Below are 14157 nucleotides of genomic sequence, written 5' to 3'. Positions count from 1 at the left end.
AGAGGGCAGTTCCTTTGAGGTTCCAGTGGACTTCTGCCATTTAAAAATGTGCCCTGTGCTTGTTTTCTGATTTCTAAAAAGGAGTTTTAAATTTGAATCTTCGTGCAGAATCTACAAATTTTTCAGCGATGGTAACTAATTTTTTTTGAGTGTTTTTAAATTGTGAATTCAATTTCCTTCAGAGTTACAGGACTATTTATATTACCTATTTGTATTTGAGTGAGTTGTGATAATTTGTGTTTTTCAAAGAAATGGTCCATCTATCTAAGTTGTCCTGTTTATGTTTATAGAGTTGTTTGTAATATTCTCTGATTATTCTTTTGACCTTTTCAGAACCTGTAGTGATGTCCTCTAGTTCAAGACTGATATTGACAATTTATGTCCTCTCTCTTTTTTATCTTTGTTTGTCTTGCTAGAGGTTTGCCAATTTTATCCATCTTTTCAAAGAACCAACTCTTTGTTTCATTGATTTTCTATATTGTGTTGTTTTCAATTTCATTGATTTCTGCTCTTATCTTGGTTATTTTCTTCCTTATGCTGGTTTTGAGGTTATTTTGCTCTCTTTTTATAGGTTCTACAGGGGAGCTTAGATTATTGACTTGAGACTCTTCATCTTTTCTAATATATGCATTTGGTGCTACAAATTTCCCTCTCAGTACTACTTTAGCTGTGTCCCACAATGTATCAAATATTGTATATTCATTTTCATTCAGGTTGATGTATTTTTTAATTTCCCTTGAGATTTTCTTTTTGAACCATAGATTTTTTAGAAGTATGTTGTTTAGTTTCCAAATGTTTGTAAATTTTCCTATTATGCTTGGGTTATTGATTTCTGGTTTGATTTCATTGTAGTTGCAGAACACAGTTTGTATGTTTTCAATTCCACTTGGTCATGATGTACAAATTTTTTTATATGTTGCTAGATTCAGTTTACTAATATTTTGTTGAGGATTTTTGCATCCATATTCATAAAAGATATTGGTCTGTATTTTTTTCTTCCACCTGGTAACACTCATTACCTACAATGATGGTAGCAGATTCCAGTCCTTGAGAGCACTCATTGGTCTTATAACTTTACATTATCTTGTCTGCTTTGTTTGATTAATGGCCCCTCCTCTACAGGGACTTACACTTTGAAGTCAGAGACCACATCAGTTTTTTATATCAGGGTAACACTGGCCTCATGAAACCAGTTGGTAAGTGTTCCTTCTTCTTATAGTCCTTGGAACAGTTTGTGAAGAATTGTTATTAATTCTTCTTCACATATACGGTAGAATTAAAAATAAAGCCATCTGGGCCTGGGGTTTTCTTTGAGATTAGGTTTTTGATTACTAATTCAATCTCTTTTTTTGTTATAGGTCTATTCAGACTGTATATTTCTTCTTGGGTCACTTTCAGTAGTTGTGTCTTATTGAGGATTTGAACATTTCATCTAAGTTGTCTAATTTGTTGGAATACAATTGCTCATAGTATTCCTTTATAATAATTTTTATTTCTGTAAGGTTGGTATCAGTGCCCTCTCTTTCATTTATAATTCTAGTAATTTGAGTCTTCTATTTTTTTTTGTCAATTTAGTTAAAATTTTGTCAGCTTTCTTATTTTTTTAAAAAACCAGTTTTCTGTTTCATCGATATTTTTATCATTTTTCTATTTTCTATTTCATTAATTTCCACTCTAATCTTTACTATTTTTGTTTTTTCTGCTTACTTTAGATATATTTTTCCTTTCTTTTCCTAGTATCTCTAGGTAAAAGTTTAGGTTATAGATTTGAGATCTTTCTTCTTTTTTAGTATAGGTGCTTACAGCTGTAAATTTCTCTCTAAGCACTGCTTTAGTGCCATTCCATAAGTTTTGTATGTTGTCATTCATTCATCTCAAAATATTTTCTAATTTCCCTTTTGGTTTATTCTTTCATCCACTGGTTATTTAGGAGTGTGTTGTTTAATTTCCACATATTTGTAAGTTTTCCAAATTTCTTTCTGTTACTAATTTTGTCCAGTTGTGAACCTTAAATAATCATTTTAAATTAATTGAGGTTCATTTTGTGGCCTAGTATATGGTCATCCTGGAGAATGTTCCATGTGCACTTGACAAGAATGTATATTCTACTGTATTAATTTCCTGTTGCTGCTGTACAAATTACCGTAAACTTGGTGGCTTAAAACAATAGAAATTTATATTCCCTTACAATTCTGGAGGCCAGAGGTCTGAAATCAGTTTCACTGGGCTGAAATCAAGGTATTGGCAGGTTTGTGCTCCCCCTGGTGATGCTAGGGAGTATCTGTTCCTTGACTCTTCCAGCCTCTGGCGGCTGTTGGCATTCCTTGGTTTATGCTTCATGACTCCAATCTCTGTCACTGTGGTCACATTCAGACTGGAAAATTTCTATCGTTTTATCTCCTACTTCACTGAATCTTTCCTTTGCCCCTTACATTCCGAACCCATCTGAGATTTTTAATTTCAGTTTTTGTATTTTTCAGTTCTAAAATTTCCATTGGATTTTTCTTTATATCTCCTATTTCTTTGCTGAGACATTTTATTTTTTCATTTGTTTCAAGCATGTTTGTAATTGCTTGTTGAAGCATTTTTGTCAAGGCTACTTTAAAATCTTTGTCATTTAATTTTAACCTCTTTGTTATCTCAGTGTTGGCATCTATTGATTGTCTTTTCTTCATTCAGTTTGACATCTTCCTAGTTCTTGGGGCCACAGTTTTTGCTGTGGTGTTTGATTGCAGTAGGATGGTTATTATCTATAAGTTTTGTCTTGGTTGTCTCCCCCTTTCTTGGTCATTTTCCTAGAGAGAGCAGGCTTTTGTTGGGGCTTTTTGGTCTGCATCTGTTTGTGTTTCGAAGTTTCCAGCTTCTTCACCTTCAAGTCTGATATATATGAGACAAAAAGAAACCCCAGGAAACTCACTACTGCATTGTTCCTCCGATCTCAAGGTCTCTAGGAGTCTTCTATCTTTTCTCTACCTTTCTCTAATTTTTTTTTAAAAATTATTTTATTGAGGTCACATTGCTTTATAACACTGTATAAATTTCAGGTGTACATTATTATATTTTAGCTTCTGTATAGATTGCATCATGTTCACCACCAAAAGTCTAGTTTCCATCTATCATCATACATATGTGCTCCTTTACCCCTTTTGCCCTCCTCTCTGCCTTTCAGTGTTATTTGTTTTTTATATATATATATAAAACAAATATATATATATATATATATAACATATATAAAATGTCCAGGGTTTTCAGTTGTACAAAGCAGGAGGAATGGGGAAAAGTACATCTACTCCATCTTGCCAGAAGTGAACGTACTATATACTTATTTGAAACTTAATTATTTACTTTTTTTCTCTTTATAATGGAAATTTTCAAGTATAGGCACACATAAGGAGAAGACAGCATAATGAACTTCATGTATCTATCACACATCTTCAATAATGATCAATATTCTGTCTTTTTTGTTTCATTTTCTTTCCTCCCAAGGCACCTTTTTTGGGGAGGTTAGGATAATATAAATCAAATTTGATTCAACTCTAATTTAAGTTTTATATGGTAGTCTTTGGCTCTTCATTAAATTGTTGCTTAATATTGCTTTGCACAAAGATTCATTTCTTTTCTTCTTTGAGATGTTTGTGTAGTCATGCACTGCATAAGGACATTTCAGTCAACAATGGACTGCATATTTGACGGTGGTCCCATAAAATTAGTACCATAGAGCCTAGGTGTGTAGTAGGCTATGCCATCTAGGTTTGTATAAGTACACTCTGTGATGTTCACACAAGGACGAAATCGCCTAACACCGCATTTTCAACATGTATCCCCGTTGTTAAGCAGATGCATGACTATATATATTTTTAATTGAAACTGATTACATACACATGTATAATATTCTGACCTACTAAAGTGCTGCCATATATGTTTATTGGACATGACATGATGAGACTTTTGGTGACTTCAAATAAATGTAGTTAATTAAATGTTTAATCTAATTTTTAAAATGCAGAAATGAACATTTTGTTATTGTTTGACTGACTCAGAACAGTGGTTTGGGGAAGACTTTAATGCAGAATTATGAACTTGAACTTATGAATTATCTACCTATCCCTGTGTGTTAGATTTTAAAGATGAATGCAAAATTTAAAAATTTGCCTGACTAGCAAAATTTGGAAGCAACTATGATATATACTAAGTAATAATTTTGGTAAGTTGCTAATTTGTTGTAAGATACATAATTTAGTTTTTAAAATCTGAAATGCAAAAGCTGATTCAACAAAAGCCCAATACTCTGAAAAGTAATAACCATAAAACATGGCTCTTTTCTGCCACTGATCTCACTGAGGAAAATTGGTGTAGACTCAAAATCCTGCATTGTTTTCTCTTCTCCAGAAGAGCAAATACTATGCAGTTTAGTCCAAAAATAAGTAAGAAAAAAATATATAGTATATAGTTTAATGACATAACCGCTAAGGGTAAGTATAGCTTTATTCATAGTAAACTCTCTTAGAGTAAATGACAGCCCATCCAAATTGAGTCCAAAATCTCTACTGGTATCTGAACAATATTTATCCCGACAATAATGCGAGCTCTGTGCTTGTGCCAGGAGTTGTGAACCAGCATTTTAGAAGAGTCAATACACATTACACTAGTCCTCTGCTCTGAAGGCTTTTGGTCTAAAAATACAAATATGGAACAGCTGCATGTTTTAATGGAGGGCTAATGTGACCTCTACTTATTCCTGCTTTCTTGCCTTGTCCTTTCCTTAAAGTTATGTATTCTAGAAGATTAAAGGTGCAGATACTTTTTTGAAATCTATAGATTAAACTGCTAAAAAATAGGTTTATAGAGTTCTGTTAGTATAAAGCTCTTGAAATAACCGAAGGTTTTCTCTTCCCCGTTGTTATTCTGTATAAATCTTCTATCACTTTATTAGTAGCCTTTAGTTTCTAGAGTTATTTCTTTAAGTTAGTTATTCTTGCTTCTGTTTCCTCGTAGTCCTCTGTGTTATGTCCATATTTTATAGTTCTGGTTTGTTGTATAAGAGGAGAAGTTCTTTTCCCTAATGAGATTTGTAGGCACTCTGGAATTTGGAGGCTGTGTTACTGTCTTTGTATTCTCAGCATATAGCACAGTGATGGGCATATAATGGGCTTGCAGTCACTTCCAGGTTTTAAATTTGAGACATGATGATTTGAATTGAATGAGAGGTGGGGCTTGTGGTTACTGGGATGGGTGGGAGGGATGGAGAGTACAATGGAGGAGGGAAGAAAGGGAGGTTGGAAAGGTCAGACATAGAGTTGATGCTTGAAAAAATTGATCTGAATAATGTCTACATACATGAATTTTGCTTTCAGTAATCCTTCTTCTTTCATCCCCAAACCAAACAAAGCACACAAAATGCCCTAACATGAAAATCCTTTTCAATTAATTTCTCACTGTCAACTGTAGTTCTCTCCCAGCTAGACACCTGATTTGAAAATAATAGCTATGAATATAGGTTAAATGTGAGTTAAAGTCAACCTCCTAGAGTCTCATCGTATAAGATTGATGCTAGAGTTCTTCTGAGGTATCTCTCTTTCTCCTTGCTAAGATTTCTGCTCTTGCTATCTCCTCTCTTCTGAGCAGGGTTTCCTGTTCCCCCTCCCTACTCCCAACTGTGGCATCCAGAGCACAGCAGAGAGACAGTGCCTATAGCTATTTAAGTAGTGGCCAAATCCTGCTTTTGACCTGATTGAGGAAGTATATTGATGTACTTACTTAATAAGGGAAGAAAGCCATATTTTTCTTTAACTTGTATAATTAATAGCTAAAATAAATTGGTTTTGCCTTTCATGTTTTCTGTTCTTGATTCTCTATTGAATCTCCAGTGGAACAAAGCCTGCTGTGCTTTTGTGGGACTTTAAAATTAAGCTTAAAGGAAAAAAATTAAATATTGTGTGGAAAGTTATTCATCTTTACTCTTAGAAGCCTCAGATGACTTGACTGTTTCAACAGGATTGTCTTTCAATATTATCTTATTCATAAGGGCTAAAAGAATCTTCTCTAGTATCAGAAATTGATTGAATGTTATGCAACCAAGGGATAGCTACCTGCCATGGAAAGCATTTACTGAGTGTTAGGATATTCCAGGAATAATACTTGGTGGCACTGGGGAGACAAATATGACTAGGTTCCTATCCATATCCTTAAAGACCTCACAGCGTAGTCAGGAAAAATATGTAAAAAAACAAGTGCCAGAATAATGGAAGGGAGTAAAGTGAAGTAGGACTGTAATGAGAGGAGCTACTGCTTCTTTCTAATGTAGATTGTAGGAAGTCAGGGCATGCTTCACAGTGAACATCACATTGGAACTGGACAATAAAGAGCATGGGAGACAGGGATTCCACTGGAAGCAACTTGGAGGCCCAGAGAGGGCAATGGTTGCTGACATAGCCTGAAGGATCTTGAAGATCCTTGGACATCTTCTCAGAGATTTTCCAGCACCTAGAACTGATGTCTCACATCAGTTCATCCACTTTACATCTCTAGGCCTTGTTTTTGGGTCCCCAGAGCCAACCCACTGTGGTGGTTTCAGTTGGAGATCCCCTTTAACTAATGACACTTTCCATTGAACTGTTTTAGCTACTTAGGATCATTTTATTGCAACTATGCCATACAAGGGAACATTAGGGAACATGAGCTGAAACTCACTTTTCTCTGTTCTCTGGTTCTGTACAGTTCTGAGCTGATCTGGGAGAACAAGCAGGCAAAAAGCATCGTGAATGGAGTGATATAATGCAAATGTACCAATGATCTGAGAGGATATGTGTCCTTATATTGAAAAAGTGCTTTCAGGTCTTACAAAAAAAGGTTAAATATAAACAGTAATATTTACATAAGTAAAATCTCTTTTTTTCCTCTTCATAAGCCCACTTAGTATAGTGCTTAGCACATACTATTCCTCAAGAAATATTATGGAGTGACTAGCTTGGATAATCTATTTTTGGCTGATAGTGTGAAAGCTTTTATTCTTAAATAAATCTAAGAGGCTGTGTACTTTGTTGTGAAAGAAAAGAATTAAGTTTCTAGCTTTAGAAACCTCAGATATCCACCTTAACCAAGTGATCAAGGTTAGCATAACTAGTTATAATACATGTCAACAACGTGAACCCCTGATAGGATGCACTGAACAGAACACGATATCCGTTCTGTGATAGTCTTGCCAAAATTCACAACTTCAAAAGTGTCTAGGTCATAAAAGACAGGGAAAGACTGAGCAACGGTTACAGACTGGAGGAGCCTAAGGGAAAAAAAAACCCAACTAAATGCAATGTGGGCTTCTGGAGAGGATTCGAGAAGAAAAAAAAGACATTAGTGGAAAAACTGGTGAAATTTGAATAAGGTCTAGTTGTTTAGTTAATATTATTGTACGCATTTCAGTGTCCTGCTTTTGGTAACTGTACTATGGCTATGTAAGAGGTTAACATTATGGGAAGCTGGGTGAGGGTATATGGAATTCTTTGTACTGTTTTTGCAACTTTTTTTAAAGTCTAAAATTAGAATAGTTAAAAAAAAACTTGTACAAGTGTAAATGCAATCCAAAGACATAACTGGAAACTAAAGCAGATTTATGATTTGTATTATTAACAGTATCAGTGATTGTCAGTGGTTTTAAGTTTGGAAGTCTTTGTATGTATACTGACAGCATAAAGTTTTGAACAACTTTTTTTAAAAAATGTTATTCATGTATACTCAAAAAAAGTTTTTTTTGGAATGGTGTTTGGTTGAAATCCTCACTCTTTAAGCTATACTTTCTGGATGTTGTCCTAAGTATTGATAACTATGCCTGTAGTAGATTGTAATACACATAGCATTAAATTTTTTGGTTTGTGAATGAACCAAGTGCTTTTTGAGGATTTATACACTTAAAAGCAGTTGTCAGTACTTGAAAACGCTGTATTAATTTGCTTGTTTCTTTTTAAAGTTTCCAGCCTCCTTTTTTAGCCTACAAACTACAGTATTTGTCTTCTCTACTGCCCTCTAGAGGTAGACCAGAGAAAACTGGAGTCTTGAACCCCTGAATATGTATGTGGTTCAGAGGGAAAAATAAAAGAAACTGAAATTTCTGAATTTGGTGGAGATAAATATGGATTGCTCAGATATATGTTTTTACCAAATAGCACAGTCTCAATTTTTATCTAGAATTGCCAGCATGTTGTTTTGAGATCTATTGTTTATTTTGGGGTGTGTAAGCCACGTTAGCCTTGCACCAAGTAGATTACATGGGGCATAATAGATGCTCTGTTCACCAAGGGAATGTTATCAACGGAAGACTTGAACATCAATCTCTCATCTGTGATCTTTCTTCCTTCATCCTACACAGCTCTTCCTTCAGACACCTCAGAGTCTTTGTTTCCCTTCCTACTATTAAAACACACCATGTTAGCTCCATTTCAGAAATAAATGATAAGGAGGAATTAAAATGTTACTTCATCTATTTCTACTTTTGGGAAAAAAATAGACACACATGTCCTAGTAATGACAGATTTTTCTTCAATTCCTTGGTTCACTCCTTCATCTTTACACTCTCCTCTGGAGTCCAGGTATTAGAGTTAGTGGCATCATATTTGCATAGAATATTGTACATTGTACTTTTATTGGCATTACTGAGAATTCATCATCTAGAAATATAGGCTCAAATGAAATTTAAGTTGTATGTCAATAAGATACATATTTTAAATCTTGACTGAAACAAAAGTTTTCTGAAATATATTTTTTCTATGAATACACACAAGAAGTGTACGTAGGTTAAGAGTTTGGAACTGATGACTTTTTTAGACGAAGTTAATGGAGGCTAACTAGACTTGCTAATAGTTGACTACATTATTTTTAAATAGAGATTTGCACTATTATCTCAAACATTATTATTATTAATATTATTATTATCATTATTATTTTCCTTTGAGCATTACAAAACCTGCTCCAATGGGGAGCTGGATGGTTTCCAATAGCTAATGACTGAACTTTTCACCTCAGGACTTATTTTCTATTAAGCTGTGGTTTTAAGTGATTGACAGCCATTTCATAGTAACCTGCAATGAATTGGGGGTCAAAATCATCCAAATGTTGGAGAGAAAATGCCCGCATTAGAAAAAAATCAAGACGTAAACTAACCAGTGTAGTTGAAACTAATTGGCCTCCTTATTGGCAAAGGATTGAACGGGCACAGGGACTGAATTAATCTCTTGAATTTGGTGGCAGATCCTTGCAGGTTGAAATTGTGAATTGGCAGGTTAGCATAAGGGGAGGCTATCTCCCCTTCGCATGTGATACTTCTGTTCTGTGAATTTCCATTTTGTGAAGCTGTCAATCTGAGGCTTTTGTGAGCATTAAACTTTCTTTAGAAATAACACCACTAAAAAAAGAATGACCCCACCTCCTAAACTACCACATAAATCAGCTTGATTAGTAATCTCCATTAAGAGACATTGAGTTTTGAATAGGCTGGGTATTGTAGGTCCAGAATGAAGGATTTGGCAGGGCCAAATAGGGAAGTTCGAACAACATCTGCCCTACCCCTTCCTAGTACTTCTGTGAGTTTTAAGCCTATTCACAAATGCCCTAAATTATAAAAGTGCAAATTGTAGTTCCCCACAAGCAGTTTTTCAAATAACTTTAAGGGATGAATGAATATATAGTATTTATTAAAGGCATAGAAATCCCACCTAATATTTTATATTAAGAAGCAAGGTAACAGTGACAGACCTTTATATAGGCCTATTAATTCTAGCTTTCTTTTAGCATTCTTCTTTTCCTTAACAAGTGAAGTTTGATCTTGAATTTTTATTCAAAGCTCTGTGAACCAAAGCCACAGATGGGGTATTGCTGTGTCATTTCCATGGCCTTATACAGAATGTATGCAGCTGTCCCATACTCCCTTAATAGACCTTCAGCTTTTCAATACATCTTCCACTGATGGCATTTCTGTGGATAAACATCATTTCAGAATGAAACGTGCCAGATGTCCTGCAGTGCACTTAGGTACAACAAGGCACTTTTAAAAAAATTGTGCCTATATTATTTACTCATTTATAGAGATGTGACTTCTGGAATATACATGGGAAATCCAAAATTTGCTGAATGAAAGAGGAAATGTTATAAACAGTTTCCAAGTCACTTGTACCTTAGAATTCCCCCAAACACAATTTTTTTTTCAAACCCATAAAGAAATCAGTATTTTATATCCAGGTTTCTCATAATTTCTCCCTCTAGGAGGCATAACTCAATCAAAATCGCTGGTTACTATTAAATAGAAATAGTCTTTTTTATTGAGGTTAAAAATTGCTAGATCAGGGATTTGGAATATATATATTTTTATTTTTCCTTTAGTATAACTAATTTTAAAAATCATTCCTCCGAACGCACTTCAGTTTTATATTCCCACCACAAGAAAATATTATTTTCAATTTTTTTTCTTTTAAGGGATTAGAATGGGTGATCCAAATGAAAATAAAATACTAGTGAGAAATGGCTGTCCAGGATCAGTCCAATATCAGCATTTGATTTCATCATATCACATGTAACTGTAACACATGTTCAAATGCTTGATTGACTATTGACTTATGTCATTTAATTTTTTTTTGCATATATACCACTCTCTTCAAAGATTGTAAAATCCTTGACTGTAAGAATCATGTCTCCTGCATTGTTGCTAAGTACGGTGGGAGATCTTAGTCAATGCCTGTTGAGTTGTTGACTTCATTTATGCCAAACTAGAACAAGGAGATTCGTGTTACATTTTGCTATGAGACATTTCGGTTTCGCGTAACAGTGCTTATAGATTATGGAATAGAATGTAAAAGAGAGTGTAGACTTTGCTTAACTATTAATTATGTGATATTGGAAATTGTGGTAGCTTGGTTATTCTTCAAGTGTTTTGCATGCATTGTTGCATTTTTTTAAAGCTGGGTTTCCAGAGGCAGCCCAAGTAATAGCTGATAAAACTGAAACACAGACCCTTAGATGGTCCACTGCTAAAGGAGATTGTGCTAGGCAATATTTTGAAGTTTCTTATAACTCCTAGGAATCATTCATTTTAAAAAAGAAATGTTCTTCAATATTGCATAAACTAATTATCTATGAAGTGTTTATCCCAAGCAAAAAAACAATAAAAAAAAAGTCACTCTGGGAATCATTGGCAATTATTTAAAATTCCTCTATGTATTTAATTCAAAAAATGTGTTTCTTGAGGCTGTATTCTTTTCTGTGAGTGCACTCTAAGAAAACTAGCTGAGACTTTTAACGATTTCTAAAATCACTTAACAATTTGGTATATTGTCAACTCACATCCTTCTTTGAACAATAATGCTCTTCTTAACACAAAATATTCTGTTTTTAGAAAATGAAAACATGTTTATAGTTTATTTTGCTATCTATTTTTTAAGAAATGTAGATCAGTGCTTGTAGTTCTATTTGTGATGGCTGTATGGTTAATTTTTCTGTTTCGTGGTGTATAGCTGTCTCTTTTGGTGCTGCTCTGTTTGCAGCCATGCTGTCAACATCCACCAGAGAGCAGAGCAGCTCCAACACCTACATCTTTCATGCTAGAAATAGATGGAGACAGTAGCACAGTCAGATCCTTGGCCAAACAACGCGGATTGCAGTTCATTTCAAAGGTCAGCGCATATTTAAGCTTGCTTCATTACTGCCACCTTTATGCCTGAGATTTTCATTTAAAAAAAAATCAGTTTACCAAGGTTCCTTTAGAGACAGAAAAATGAAAGTGCTGAGTCCTATTTTCATTTGGGGATATCAAGGTTTTTATCAAATTATAGAGGTGGCGTTTCAGAATATTTCATATCTGATCAAGAGGAAAATCCAAAAATGATTTTCTTTTTATTCAGGAATCTTTCAGGCAGGAAGACTGCTTTATTTTTTACTTAATATTTTGCTCAAGTCAATCACTTTGAATTCAGAGAGAAAGGAGATATTTAAAAGCAATCTATAATAAAAAGAATTTGGAGTTCATATTTTTATTTACATTTTCTAATGAAAACACAGTTCATACTCTTTTGATATGTTTTTACCCATGGCATAGTAAATTAAGTTTACATTAATTTTTTTATTAAAGGTGGTGAACAAGTGAATAATCATAAAACATTTACTTTCTATTTAAAAAGAAATAAATTGCTTGCCTTTTAAGAATAAAGCAAGGATAGTTTATCTTATTTTTCATCAAACCTGTGCTTTTCCTAGTTACTCTAAAGATCCAGTATACACAGGAAGGGTAGGGTATGGCATATATATTAGGAATATTAATATGGCCAGTGCATAATTAAGGATTCCAAATGATTTTTCTTATATATCTTTTTTTAAGAAGACTAATAATTTAACTAAAACGATTAATTTGGGGGAGGAGCTTTACATACTTACTCTTTTTGAAAAAAGTAGAGCTCTAGAAAGTAAAAGAGAATCATTCTGAGAAGTGACATTTAAGCCACAGAAAAAATAGACTTTCAAAATAGTATTTTTATAAAGCCCTTTGATACCAAAAAGTGAAAAAATTTATGGCATAAGTGATTTTGTTAATTGTTTGGAATGGAACTGCTTATAAGTGTAAAAAAAATGATTGACTCTACATATGTAGTGAAAAGTTTTTCAAACTTAGAGATGTTATGACCATTTTAGATCATGGAAATTCATATTTTTCTTGTGACACATTGTAGGAAATTAATTATGGAAATATCTTAAAAAATGTTTAAAAGAAATGCCTTAAGACTGAAGGCTTTCTAAAAGAAATACATACTCAGATTATATAGCCATATATATATAATATATATATATATACACACACACACATGTATATATATACATATATCTAAAATTGTTGGTAATTTTAACTAGGTTATTTTAATTTTGGCATTCATATATTTCTGAAATGAATATTTAAAATACATTGTAACTGTGACTGAAAGAAGAAAAACATATCTATATTTTAAGTATAATAATTTTGGACTTATAAATAGACCTTATAAAATTATTTTGGCTATTTCATTCCCTGATATGCATCATTAATACTTTATCTATAACTTATTTTAAAATAATTAAGAAATAAATATAGCTTAAAATCCAATCATTTGTTGTATTCAGACATGGGCCACGTAACTCAATTCTGTAGGTTGGAATTGTTGCTTTCTTGTTTGTTTTCAAGAGTATGTATGTGAATGGGATCCAGAAAATATGAAAATAGGGTGTTAGGATAAAAATAAGAAATGTGAAAGGTGAGAAAACTGGGAAGAATGGGACCTCAGGTCCCTTGGGCCGTCCAGGTGCATCTTCCAATACGAAAGATAGGATGAACGATTTTTAATTCCCTCTGTCTCTGAAGTAAGGCGGTGCTGATTTTACTTGTTATAAACTATAATTTGTGACTTAAGTATAGGTTTTCACTTCTTTCTTAAATGCTATGTAAAACAACAAAAAAGAAAAGTAGGTATCTATTAGAGATTATATTCGTATTATAAAGGCAGAAAAAAAGTTATTGATTGCCCATTATTTGCCCATCAGTATACTATCTCGTTTAACTTCAGCATCACCTGGGAACTGAGTGATCTAGGCCCATTTGACAGATAAGAGACTTAAACATTTAAGAGTTTAGTGATTACCTCGATTACCTGGTCAGGGCTTGGTCCCAGGTCATCTGACTCCAAACCCCATTTTTTCTCCCTGCTGTATTGCAAATTCTGGACTGACATGAGAATCCTTTCCTTAAAGGTTAACTTTCTTAGAGATTCATGGATTTGGATTGCCAGAGAAAAGATACGAAGGGCCAAGATTAGCTGTGAGGTGAATGATAATACATGGGTGATTCTTATTTTTCAGTTTGTGCCTTACTTCTGTAGTCAATTATCTGCATTAAAAAACAAAAGCCCCTAAAACTTAGACTGATTTGTTAATTATCAGTTATTCATCCCAACACCATCGTTACACAGAATACTTAAACCTATTTTAGCATATGTTGCTGGTATAATGGTTGTAAAAATGAGGATTTTTACATATGAAAAAATAGCACATGCCATTTTTTGATAAATAAGGATTGATAATTCTATGTGATCTTTAAGGCTTGTAGCTTAAATATGTCCTGACAGTTTTAAGGGTGGAAATGTAATTTAGATTGAT

This window comes from Diceros bicornis, chromosome 23 (genome assembly GCF_020826845.1).
Source record: "Diceros bicornis minor isolate mBicDic1 chromosome 23, mDicBic1.mat.cur, whole genome shotgun sequence".
Taxonomy (NCBI): Eukaryota; Metazoa; Chordata; class Mammalia; order Perissodactyla; family Rhinocerotidae; genus Diceros; species Diceros bicornis.
The sequence above is the reverse complement of the archived record's forward strand: the minus strand, read 5'-3'. Positions refer to the sequence as shown.